The 11,792-nt window shown below is 46.9% G+C and overlaps 1 pseudogene across 2 annotated transcripts; it reads right to left on the bottom strand.

Annotated features, from left to right (window-relative positions):
* Nucleotides 1–3,540: 3,540 nt before the first annotated feature.
* On the bottom strand, nucleotides 3,541–11,030 carry Smkr1-ps1 (small lysine-rich protein 1, pseudogene 1; annotated as a pseudogene). 2 transcript variants are annotated; one of them, NR_199196.1, is given in 2 exon segments: nucleotides 3,541–4,350; nucleotides 10,878–11,030. The product of NR_199196.1 is annotated as a small lysine-rich protein 1, pseudogene 1, transcript variant 1 (transcript).
* Nucleotides 11,031–11,792: the final 762 nt, after the last annotated feature.

Below are 11,792 nucleotides of genomic sequence, written 5' to 3'. Positions count from 1 at the left end.
CCTCCCCTGGCTCCTTCAGCTTGCTTTCTTATAGAACCCACAATGAGTTGTGTCCTCCCCCCTTGATCACTCATTGAGAAAATGCCTTACAGCTGGGCCTCATGAAGGTATTTTCACAACTGAGGCTCCTTTTTCTGTGATAACTCCAGCTTGTGTCAAGTTGACACACAAAACCAGCCAGTACACCAGGTGATGGTGGGGTGTAGCACTTGGGAGGCAGAGGCAGGTGGATCTCTGTGAGTTTGAGGTCAGCCTGGTCTACAGGAGTGAGTTACAGGACAGCTAGGGAAACACTAACTTGAAAAACAAAACAAAACCAAAATATTTATTGCCTTTGGGTCTTTTAATTATGAAAGGAATTCACGCCTGGAGCGGTTACTTGTGGGGCAGGTACAGGCAGTAGAACTGTTGACCGTACAGTGACTCTATTTACAATATCCTGAGAGTTTCAAAGTTTTCTTTTTTAAACGTTTGTTTATAGTGTATGTGTAGGTTGATGTCATTATGCAGGTGAAGGCAGGTACAGGATAGAATGAGGCCTGTCATTGGACGAGAAGGAAGGATGGGTGGGAGAAAAGTTTTAGAGAGGAGGAGACCGGAGTGAGGAGGGAGAGCAGCTGAGAGAACATGGAGGTGGATGTTAAGATTCCTCTCTGCACATTTACAGGTTGTTATGACTATTCTTAAGGGATGGATGTGTACAGGATTTTACATGTCTAGATGAGCAAACTATATCTTATCTAGGTGGGCGGTTTATATACTTATCAATTGATTGTAAGATGTGTGGATGTATTGTACATTGATCATTTAACACATAAATCTGGTTGTTGGGTTCCAGTTTGCGGAGTAATGATTTCACTGGGTTGTTGGAAGTGTGAGCAGAGTCTGTGACAGGAAACTGTGCTAGGATATGGGATGCTTGGGGCTAGCGTGGTGTGTGGCCACACTAGCATGGCCCGCAGAACTTGATATGAGTCTCAGGCATGGTAACAACCCGCTGAGAGGACAGTGTGTGAAAGTGGCTGACAGAGAAACAGCTAGAGCGTGCACGGATCCACGCAGAGTGTGAACTCACGGGCACCATGTCTGCCGCTCTTTTAAAATTATACCGCAACATGCATGTGTGAACATGCACACACCACTGTGGATGGGGGCGCAATTTGAGTGTCTGTTCTCCCTTACCCTGTGGTTTCTCCATGTTCTGGCTTTTTTTTTTTTTTTTTTTTTTTTTTTTTTTAGTATAGAACAGAGTTTATTCAGGGCATGGGTAGAGGAGTTAAGAGAGTAGTAGAGAGAGAGAGAAAGGCAAAGAGAGAGAGAGAGAAGAGTAGTAGAGGCCAGCCATGAGCACGTGGAGTGAGGAGGAGATGGAATGGGGAGAGAATGGAGGTAGGAAGGCAAGAGCAAGAGAGGAGCAAGAGCCATGTTCTGGCTTTTAACATGGTCCCTCTTGTTCATCATCAGTCATCAGGTTGGGGGGGGCACTTCTATTGTAAAATGCCACCCACGCATTATTGTTGCATCTCTCTCCCTTCCCATCAGTCTATTGCAGCCATGATCCTGTCTCTTCTCACCTCTGGGTGGTCTTTTCGGACTCTGTCAGCTGACCTTGTCTCTGTAGTGCCCTAAACAATGCTGTCTGTGCTGTAGATAGCATCAGGTCTAAATCCAAAGTCTCAGAGACTCGAGCCCTTAGCTCTGAGCCCCTGTAAGATGTGAGAAACAAGTTACAGATTTCCAACGACCTTGACACGCCAACTGAGACACTTGGAAAGGGGCATTTTCATCCCAAATTACCACACTCCTTACCTGCCTTCTGCTCTGCCTTCCTGGCCCTCACTGCTTCCCCCAGCCTACCACTCAGACACCTGCAGTGTTTGCTCTGCAAGCGTCAACCAACGTTCCAGAATACATGACTGCTCTAATACAAACTCTCATACCCAAGGGAGGCACAGGAGGACATTAAACACCCCCCAAGTTCAAAGGTTCAACCAGCCTTTTAGCACCAAGTTAGGCAGCATTAGCCTGGGAACCTGTGCAAGACACATGGTCTCCAGCACACACTTCCCCTGCGTTAAGGACCCAGCAGGCTGCGCTGAGAGAGAGTCTCTGGGTGGACACTAGAGTGAACACTGCAGTCTCCAACTTCAGGAAGATATTCTGGGTTTCTTTCTTTCTTTTTTTTTTTTTTTTTAAGATTTTTTTTTATTTTATATGAATACACTGTTGCTCTCTTCAGACACACCAGAAGAGGGCATCAGCCCCATTACAGATGGTTGTGAGCCACCGTGTGGTTGCTGGGAATTGAACTCAGGACCTCTGGAAGAGCAGTCAGTGCTCTTAACCGCTGAGCCATCTCTCCAGCCCATATTCTGGGTTTCTAAAGCCCAGGGAAAAGACATTCCCTTCTGCCCCTTCATGGAAGTGCTCTTTTTGGCGGCTGGCCTCCAGCTTATGCTGCGTCTGCACCCAAGGCACAGGTGGGAGACGACATTCACCCACACCACTCAAGGTTATGAGTGGTCAACTTTTCTACCACAGGGATTCTTATTCTCCTGACGTTTGTCCTGGGCTGCAGCCACTTTGGCAGACTTCATAAACCTCACAAGGCAATAGATAGCCCAACTTAAGTGACCCAGAGTGGACTGTCTGTTCTATTCTAGCATGGCCTTTGTCTTGAGTGAACTAGCTCTGAGCACCGGACTGTGAATGGAGCAAACACTGCAGGTGTCTGAGTGGTAGGCTGGGGGAAGCAGTGAGGGCCAGGAAGGCAGAGCAGAAGGCAGGTAAGGAGTGTGGTAATTTGGGATGAAAATGCCCATTTCCAAGTGTCTCAGTTGGCGTGTCAAGGTCGTTGGAAATCTGTAACTTGTTTCTCACATTTTACAGGGGCTCAGAGCTAAGGGCTCGAGTCTCTGAGACTTTGGATTTAGACCTCTGTGCAGTCCTGGAACCTTTGAGAACTTAGGGATTCTTGAATGTGTTTTACATTGTGTAATAAGCCTGTGTCTTTGGGGACTAAGGACAGGGTATTATGGTTAATTCTGGAATGCTTCCCAGTGATTCATGTATTGAAGGTTTAGCTGTGGCGAAGCACTGTTCAGAGATGACTGGACCATTAGGACCATTAGGACCATAATCCTATCAGCAGATTAATCCACAGTAATGGACTGAATGGGGAGGTTAATGGAAACTGCAGGCAGCAGGGTCTACTTGGGGGAAGCAGTGATCACCTTCCTACAGGGTCTCACTGAACTTGGAGCTCACTCTCTGCTAGAACGATTGGCCCGCAAGCCCAGGGCTCCTCCTGTCCCTACCTCCCAGGACTAGGATTACAAGCATGGACCACAGTGCCTGGATGTCACGGGGATGCTGGGAATCAAACAAGGGACTTGGGCTTTCATGGCCAGCACTACATCCAGAGCCATTTCCTGGTCCCAGCACTTCTTCATCAGCGCTTGCATATCCGGCCATTATGACTTTAGTCTCCACTGGAGACTGTGGATAATTCAGATCAGAGAAAGATGGCTAAGCAGAACATTTATTAAAACAAGTTATTTATTTCAATTTTGTTAAAAGGGGGGGGGGGTAGCGAGGAGTAGTTTAATGGCAGAGCTCTTTCTGAGCAGAGGCCCTAGGCTCATTCCCATCGTTGAGAGAGAGAGAGAGAGAGAGAGAGAGAGAGAGAGAGAGAGAGAGAGAGAGAGAGAGAGAGAGACCCCAAACCAAACCACAGCAGAAAACGTGCTTACAAGTTAGGCCTGAGCTCTCTGCCTCTCTGAGCCAGCTCTCACAAAAGAAAACGACTCATGCAACCTGGAGCTGCCTTCTGAGAACAAGGTTTAATTCAGTCTAGATTTATGAGTATAATATTTAAAAAAAAAAACACTACCAATGCCAGGGTAGCCTTTATGAACTACTTGGGTTTGGTTTTCCTGGTTACTTCTGAAAAAACAAAGTGGCTTACCTATTGCCTGGCTCAGCTGTGGAAATAAAAATGTTTGTCATTATTTACCACAGAAAAGTACAGTGGCTACATGTTTCTACTTGGCTGTTAGAGCCCGCTTGCCCGCAGTCCTTGAGGTACCCTAAATGCATTCTCCTACTTTCTGTTCTTTGAGACCAAGGCATGCTTTGAATTCTACCACCTAAATCTTATTTTTTCCCCCTTTTCCCTTTGGGAGCGCCTGGCCAAGGGAAGCCACGCAGATACAGGCAGTCGGCAACATTGTGAGCGATGTAGTATAGGTTCAACATGGCTGCCGGGCTGAGGATGTCTACTTCCGGCTTCTTCTGCTTCTGCTTCTTCCCGGCCTTGCCCCGGCCTTTTCTTTTCTTCCTTTTACCTGCCTTTCAAAGACAAGTACAAACATGGGAAGAAAATTACTTTCTGTCACCTTGATGTGATTTTTTTTTTTTTTTTTTGATATGGGGTCTCACCATGTAGACCTGCCTGGCTGGCCTTGAACTCACACAGATCTGTCTGATTCTGTCTCCCAAGTGCAGGGATCAAAGGCGTGCACCATCAAGGCCTGCCTGGAATCAGTTTTCCACTTTTCCTTAGGGACTTTAAAGGGGAATAAAAGCCTAAATGGGTGGGGGGAGGGACGCAAACTGCCACAACAAATACATTTATGTGTCCAAAATAACTAAGCATCTGATGATTCCCAACACAGAGTCGGTTAGTGTTGGAGGAGAGAAAAGGCTAGCCCCATCTGATGTCTATATGTACCACATTATTGTGCTGCATATGTACATATAAATATTACATATCATTAAAAAAATGCTTGCCTGGAGCGGGAAGCATCATATGCCATTGACTCTGACAAATGCTTGCTAAGCAGCTCTTACTTAAAAGGACCCATGGCCCTTTCTTATGTGGCACTTTGTTGCATTCTGATTTGCTTAAGCTGCAAAAAGACACGGCACATGTCTCAAAGATGTACGCTAAAACTGTAGAGACAAAACTCAAAGACTAGAGATGTACTGTCCAACTCTTCTGCTCTCTCCCCTCCCCACCGAAAAACAGGAACCACACAGCCCGTATGCTCTTGCTGCTGTCTGAACCCAAGGAGTGGATCTGTGTGAGTCCATTTTACCAAATTATTCTTGATTATTTCTCTGGAGGGCTGCATACTAAAAATTAAATTTAAAACAAATTATGCGTCCAGGAGACAAATACATATTTTGGTCTTTGTTATGTGAGCGCTTCCGACATAAGCAGCTGTGAGACTTAAGTGAGACACGGATACAAGATGGGAGACTCAGGGTCTGAAAGCAAATGATGCTTGTCATCTTCCTCACCACAAAGCTGTGCTTGCAGGTGGGCAGGTATGCAGGGTGCGTGACATCCAGCAGGCTTAGACCCTACTTTTGTGACTAGATGATGAAGTCAGAAACCTCTAGGAAAAGTGAGTGGAGACTTTCATGCTTCACCAATAAACCGTTGCAAAGTTGTTGTCGTTGTTTAATGAGTGTGCACAACCAAGCTGCACTTCTCTATGTCCTGTGTTCGCCTCGCACATACAGAAAGTGATTGATGGGAGAGCATCTCTAACTAACGTGTCTCCTCTGACTAGGGAAGAGGGAGGACGTTCATATCATCAAGGCTTAGCCGAGGCTAAGTATTTACATAAAAAAGATGGCTTGTTCTTAAACTTTTACTCAAAATGTCCCAATTTAAACAAACAAAACAGTTAATGTGTTTAAAATAGCAAAATATTTTCCCCTCGGGTGAAATGTAGTATATTCCTAGACACTATTTTCAGGAGGGAATATGAGAAATAATGTAGTGAGTGAATACAGGTGGTAGGGCTGGGGAGATGGCTCAGTGGCTAAGAGCACATGGTGCTTGTCCTGAGGACCAAGTTCAGTTCCCAGCATCCACATGGGATTGAAATTCACAGCTGCTTATAACTCCAAGGGATCTGACAAGCCTTCTGGAGCCTGAGGACACCTGCAGACATATGCACACACAGACAGACAAACAGACACACATGTGCATGCACACACATGTAATAAATCTTGTAAAAAGGAGAAAATAAATCAAAACAAATTTTACAAAGTCCAGAAGACTGCATTCTGCTGGGAAAACCTCTCCCCAGGATACAGGAGGCACACTGTGGAGTAAGTTCTTCAAGATTTTGAATGTTAGCTCTCTTTCATAATTTTATACTTTCTTGATTGTCAGTGGTCAATGGCTCGCCTGGCAAAACTGTAACAAAATGTGTGTGCACGCACACAGGTCTTAATCTTTAAAATGGGTTGAGAATGGTTTAACTTTTTTTTTTCTGTTAAACAGTTTTAGTTTTGTTTTGTTTTGTTTTTTTTTCTTTTATAGATGGGGTCTCACCATATAAACCAGGCTGGCCTCAAACTCAGAGAGATCCACCTACCTCTGCCTCCTGAGTTCTGGGATTAAAAGTGTGTACCATAAGGTTCAGTCAAATTTGACATTCTTAGAAATTGGCAAACCGATTCCAAAGTTCAGACGGAATTGCAAAGGGCATAAGATAAAGGAAGGCTTTAAGAATTTGTTTAAGGGCTGGAGAGATGGCTCAGCGGTTAAGAGCACCGACTGCTCTTCCAGAGGTCCTGAGTTCAATCCCCAGCAACCACACGGTGGCTCACAACCATCTGTAACGGGATCCGATGCCCTCTTCTGACATGGAAGTGTACAGGAAGTTAGAGCCTCATTTACATAAAATAATAATAATAATAAAAAAGAGAGCCCAGAAATAGATGCATACATGTTATGAGGGGAATTTTCAGGAAAAACAAAGTCAGGATTGTCTGTTTCTCTACAGCAGCCATTCACGACCTGTGCGTTGCCACAGATATTTACATTACAATTCATGCAGCAACAAGATTATGAAGTAGCAGTGAAAATAATTTTATGGTTTGGGGGTCACCACAACATGAGGAATTGTATGAAAGGGCCTCGGCATTAGGAAGGCTAAGGACTGCTGTGCTACAGTATATGGGTGCTGGAATAATGACGGTCTATAAGCAAAATACAAAAACAAGGATCCCAATTAATATTTGAACCACATCAACCAACCAACCAAACAAAACCCTTAAACTTGATCATAGACCTAAATATAAAACCCCAAATTACAAAATGTTTAGAGTCTTATGGCCTTCAGTTTGGCAAAGATTTCTTCTTGGATATAACATCAGAACCACAGCTCCTGTGCTGTGGTTTGCCTATGAAATGTCCCCGAGGTCTGTGTGTTTCAACACTTGGTTTCCAGCTGCTGGTGGGGCTGTTTGGGACAGATGCTGACCTCCCCTCCTGTAGGAGGGAAAAATGGGTGGGGCTGGGTGGGGCTGGGTACTTGGAGGTTTTACAGCGGGGTTCCATTTGTTTTCTTCTTCCTGACTCCCAGCTGATTCACACTCTGATAACCATGCCTTCCCCAGTTCTAGCCTTTGGAACTAGAAGCCACAATAAAACCCCTCTCCTCTAAGGTTTGCCATGGTATTCAATCATAGAGACAGGAAGTACCTAACATGTCATGAAGAACAAGTTGCTGAGCTTGCAGCCAAAACGTAAAATGTCTGCTTACCTATAGGTATTAATGCTAATTAACAGTAAGCCAGAGACTGGGAGAAAATACCTCTAAAGCATATGATAGAGTTCTACATCCATAACAAAGATGCCCGAAACAGAGTAGTTAAGAGAACCACCCAATAAAAATCAGCAAAATATTCAAATGAATACTTTCCTGAGGAGACATGGGAAAGGAGCACATGAACAGACACTCAACATTGTTAGACATTAAGCATAGACGAAACCTACAAGACCTGTAATGCATGCCGAGTATAGGGCTCCATATATATCCCGTCATAAAATCGAGTAATGGGGAGCAAATGTAGGAACTGAACTCTCGCAAATGCTCATCGGCAAGCAAACCGATAAACATATTGTGGTGCGACTGCAGAATGGAGCCATGGAATGAGTAACTAGTAGACGAAATTCAGGGTAATTAAATGAGTGATATAAATCAGCAGGGGAGGGAGGGAAGGGCAGGCCTTTACCCTCAGCCCTCAGGAGGCAGACACAGGTGGAACTCTGGGAGTTCAAGGCCAGCCTGATCTATGTGATGAGTTCCAAGGCAGCTAGGGCTGCACAGTGAGAGTCTACGTCAGAAGTAAATACATACATACATACATACATACATACATACATACATACATACATACATAAGCTGATAATGATATATCCTATATGGGGAACGTATTGAGAGCACCTTAACCCCTCAGCCGATCTTAGCAGCAACCACCCAGTCCTTTGGTTGGCTCAGTGCAACCCTGGGGCTCCATCCTTGGTCAGAACACAATTAAAAACCTTACAAATGCCCTAAGGAAGACTACTTGGCTACACCTCTGTGGTTGATGGTGTTGGCTCCAAGTACTCACACAGTCGACCCATCTGTAAACTACCCACAAGGCCTTTGTCTCCGAAGTATCCTTTTCTTCTGAGTCCTCACCTTAGGCATTTTTACTTTTCTTTTGCTGTGATAAAACACTAAGACTAAAAACAGAGCAGTGAGATTACTTTTGCCTTACAGAGGGAGACTTCCTACTGGAGAGGCATGGCCAGGGCTAGAAGCAGAGAGAAGTGGAAGAGAGGGGAAGCTATGAGATCTCAGAGCACCCACCCAGAGCGACAGACTTCCTCCAGGGCCGCTGCACTGCGTCCCTAAACAGCACTCTAACTGGAGACCAAGCATTCAAGTATCTGTGTCTATGGGGGATAGTTCACATTAAAACCACTGCATCTACTTAATATTGACCGTAATTGATAGCAATCCAGGGGTTGTGAGTTTACCACCGAATTCCTTAGCCTAAACCATGACTTGGCACACTGCAAGGAAGAACGGCATTTGCTGAGTGAATAAGGAATTACAGTCAGATGGTGTGTTGGTTCGAATCTGAAATGCCCCTAACAGGTTCACAGTTTCGATTGTTTATTCCCAAGAGGGCCTCGAGGAGACCTTAGGGGGTGGAGCTAGGTAGCAGAAGTGGCCCTACCCTTTCTGCGTTCCGACCTGCCACCGTGTGAACAGCTACTGTGGGGCTCTCCACTGCCTTCTCCACCACCAGGGACTGAAACCTGAGTGTGACCCTGAATAAGCCCTCCTCCCCTTACACTGTTTCTTCAGGTGTTTGCTCTGTCCGTCCAGGGAGCAATCAGTACAGACGCAATGCAGGTGTGCAGGCTGAAGGCGGCAAACACATCTCTCAGCTGTCCTCAATTTCAAAACTCCCCTTTTGTCCATTTAACACGTATTTCCAATGGCCTGCTGCGTTCCTGTCTCTGTACCAGACACAGATCTGCTAGGAAGGAGATCTGGGTTGCTGTCCTCAGGAGGCTCATAGTCCAGTGAGGGAAAGAAGACACCAACCTTTTATCACAGACACATTGACGAAGAAACAACTATGCTTGGGGGGAGGGGGCATCTGGCATCATGTGTAGGGCAGGCTGGGATACTAGGAGCCGTCCTGAAGAGGGGGCTCAAGGGTTAGGGAGTTTGTAGGCAGGGCAAACAGCCCGGATAGGAGCTTCGAGGTTGGAGAGGCTATGCAGAGATAAAGCGATCAAACAGGGTCAGAGTGGGTGTCCACAAGCAAGCCAGGTGAGGGTGGGATGGGGATGGACGGTGGGGGGAGGGGAGATCAAGTCTGGAAAGCAAGTGACGAGAGCTTCAGCCTCTGTAAACTAACAAGCCGGACATTTATACCAAGAGCATGAAGAAGCCATTAGTGTCGAGGGCTTTGAAAGTTATTCTTCACTTTCCAGGGCCTGGAAAAAGAACGGCCTAGAAATTTAAGTCAGGAGTCGGCACTTTCACTTAATACTATCCTTAGTTCCAGAAGAAGGCGGAAGAACCACAGGCTCACTAGACAACATTCCAAACTGCAGGCTAAAGGGAGAGCAAGGCAGGCGGGGCACCTCGAGCGTGGTGCAATGGGCTATGGGTACTTAAGGTACTGCAGGAAGCAGCGGGTATTTCTACTCTAGGAGATAAAACGGTCAGTAATTGCGATAGGGCAGGTAAAGGAAAACAACGCGGGTCTAGTCCGGGAAATAAGCAGAGATGATAAAACCACAGTTGTGCCAGAAGTTAAGGCCCCTTTTACCACGGGTGCTGAGCGACAAGTCCAACAGTGAGTTCCTGAGGACTGCGGAAAGAGGCACTCTAGAAAGAAAAATGAGGCTGGGAAGGAGGCTACCAATTGCAGGATGCGGGCTGAAGAACAGGAGGGATTCTGGCAGAAGCGGGTAGGGTAGGATTGGGTTAGATGTAGTGTGGATGCATCCCCCTGCCCCCCAAGGGCCAATCCTTTTTCTATTACACGTAAAGAATTCCACCACACAACTCAGGGCAGCCTGGACAGTCCTTCATTGGAATGTACTTAGTTTGCGGGGGGGGGGGGGGGCTTCAAAACTCGCTGCTGATCTTCTATTATCCAAACGCCAAAGCACCTTCTCCAATCCCCCAGAGCCAAGGGACTAGAACCAATCTCACAGAAAGGGCACAGCCTGAATCTGCTGCTGCTGTCCATCAGATACAGAGCATCTTAAGTCCCTCTCAGACTGCCCTCTTATACTGGGTTGAAGTGTACCCAGTGGGGAATGACAGAGGACCCAGGTCTCAAAGGCTTACCCGGGTTAAGGCGAGCCCTTGCAAACCTCCCGCTTTAAGATGGGTATTTCCATAGTCATATCTTTCTCAGCTGAGAAGGTGATTGTGACACCAGCCCCGAGTCTCGAAATCCAGGCACCGCATTTCCTCCCCCTCAACCCCTATTTCCCCGCAGTCCTCAGGCCCGGTTCCTGAGGCTTCCCTCGCCTCCGCGAGCGCTCTCACCCGCGTATTGCCGCCTGCCCCGGCCGTGGCCGCACCTCCAATTGAGCGCCTTCGCGGTGTGCGGAGGCGCAGATGCTGGTAGACAAGGTTTGCCTCACCCCACTCCCGGGGCTCGGCCCCGAGGCACTCAGACAGCCCGCTGTCGAGCGCTCTAACGCGGCCGAACCTCGCACTGTTTACCTGTTGCTAGGGCACCGGGGCGGGGCGTGCGTCAGTGGGCGGAGCCCAGCGGGCCTCGGGGCGCCTGTGGGTTCAGTGTGTGTTCTGATTTGCTCTACCTACCCCGCTGTCGCTTTTCGCTTTGGTTTACGAGGGGGTGACAAAGACTGCGAACTCCAAGTGGGAGCAAAGTAGCGTGATTTTGTCCCGGAGGTGCGACTGGGCGGGGCATGAGGGGAAGGAGCGGGCGGCCAAGATAAGTAGTTTTGGATAGAGAGAGAATGCAGGATAAATCAGTCTCTTGGAATCATCAAAAACTCTTTGATCCCTTGGTAAAATAAGAATAAGGTTCCTGGGGGTCGAGGTGGGAATAACAGAAGAAATGTCTATAAGAGATTCTAGTACAGGCCTCAGGAGAGGAAGGTGGCCAGGGTTCTTACTTTATGGGTGGGATTGGCTGAAGTACAGTTTGATTACTTCGCTTCTCATCTTGTGAGTCCGTCCTTTTCTCCCAGAAAGGGAATGCGTTTGGGGCATAACTCCAGTTGATTTTTAGAACTCGCTATTCCGTTTTATTCAGTAAGCGGTGATTGTATATCTGTCACGTTCCTGACTCCCATTTGCCTTGAGAATTCAGCGCCCAATATGGACCAAGGTTCTTGAACTAAAGGTTGGAGGAGAAAGAGGGGAACACAGCAGAGAGGAAGGGTATGAACTGCAAGCACTGGCCACAATTAAAAGTGCTAGGTGCAGAGA

The sequence above is a fragment of the Rattus norvegicus genome, chromosome 4 (genome assembly GCF_021556685.1).
Source record: "Rattus norvegicus strain SHRSP/BbbUtx chromosome 4, alternate assembly SHRSP_T2T, whole genome shotgun sequence".
NCBI lineage: Eukaryota > Metazoa > Chordata > Mammalia > Rodentia > Muridae > Rattus > Rattus norvegicus.
Note: the sequence above shows the minus strand (reverse complement) of the source record. Positions and strands in the feature narration are given on the sequence as shown.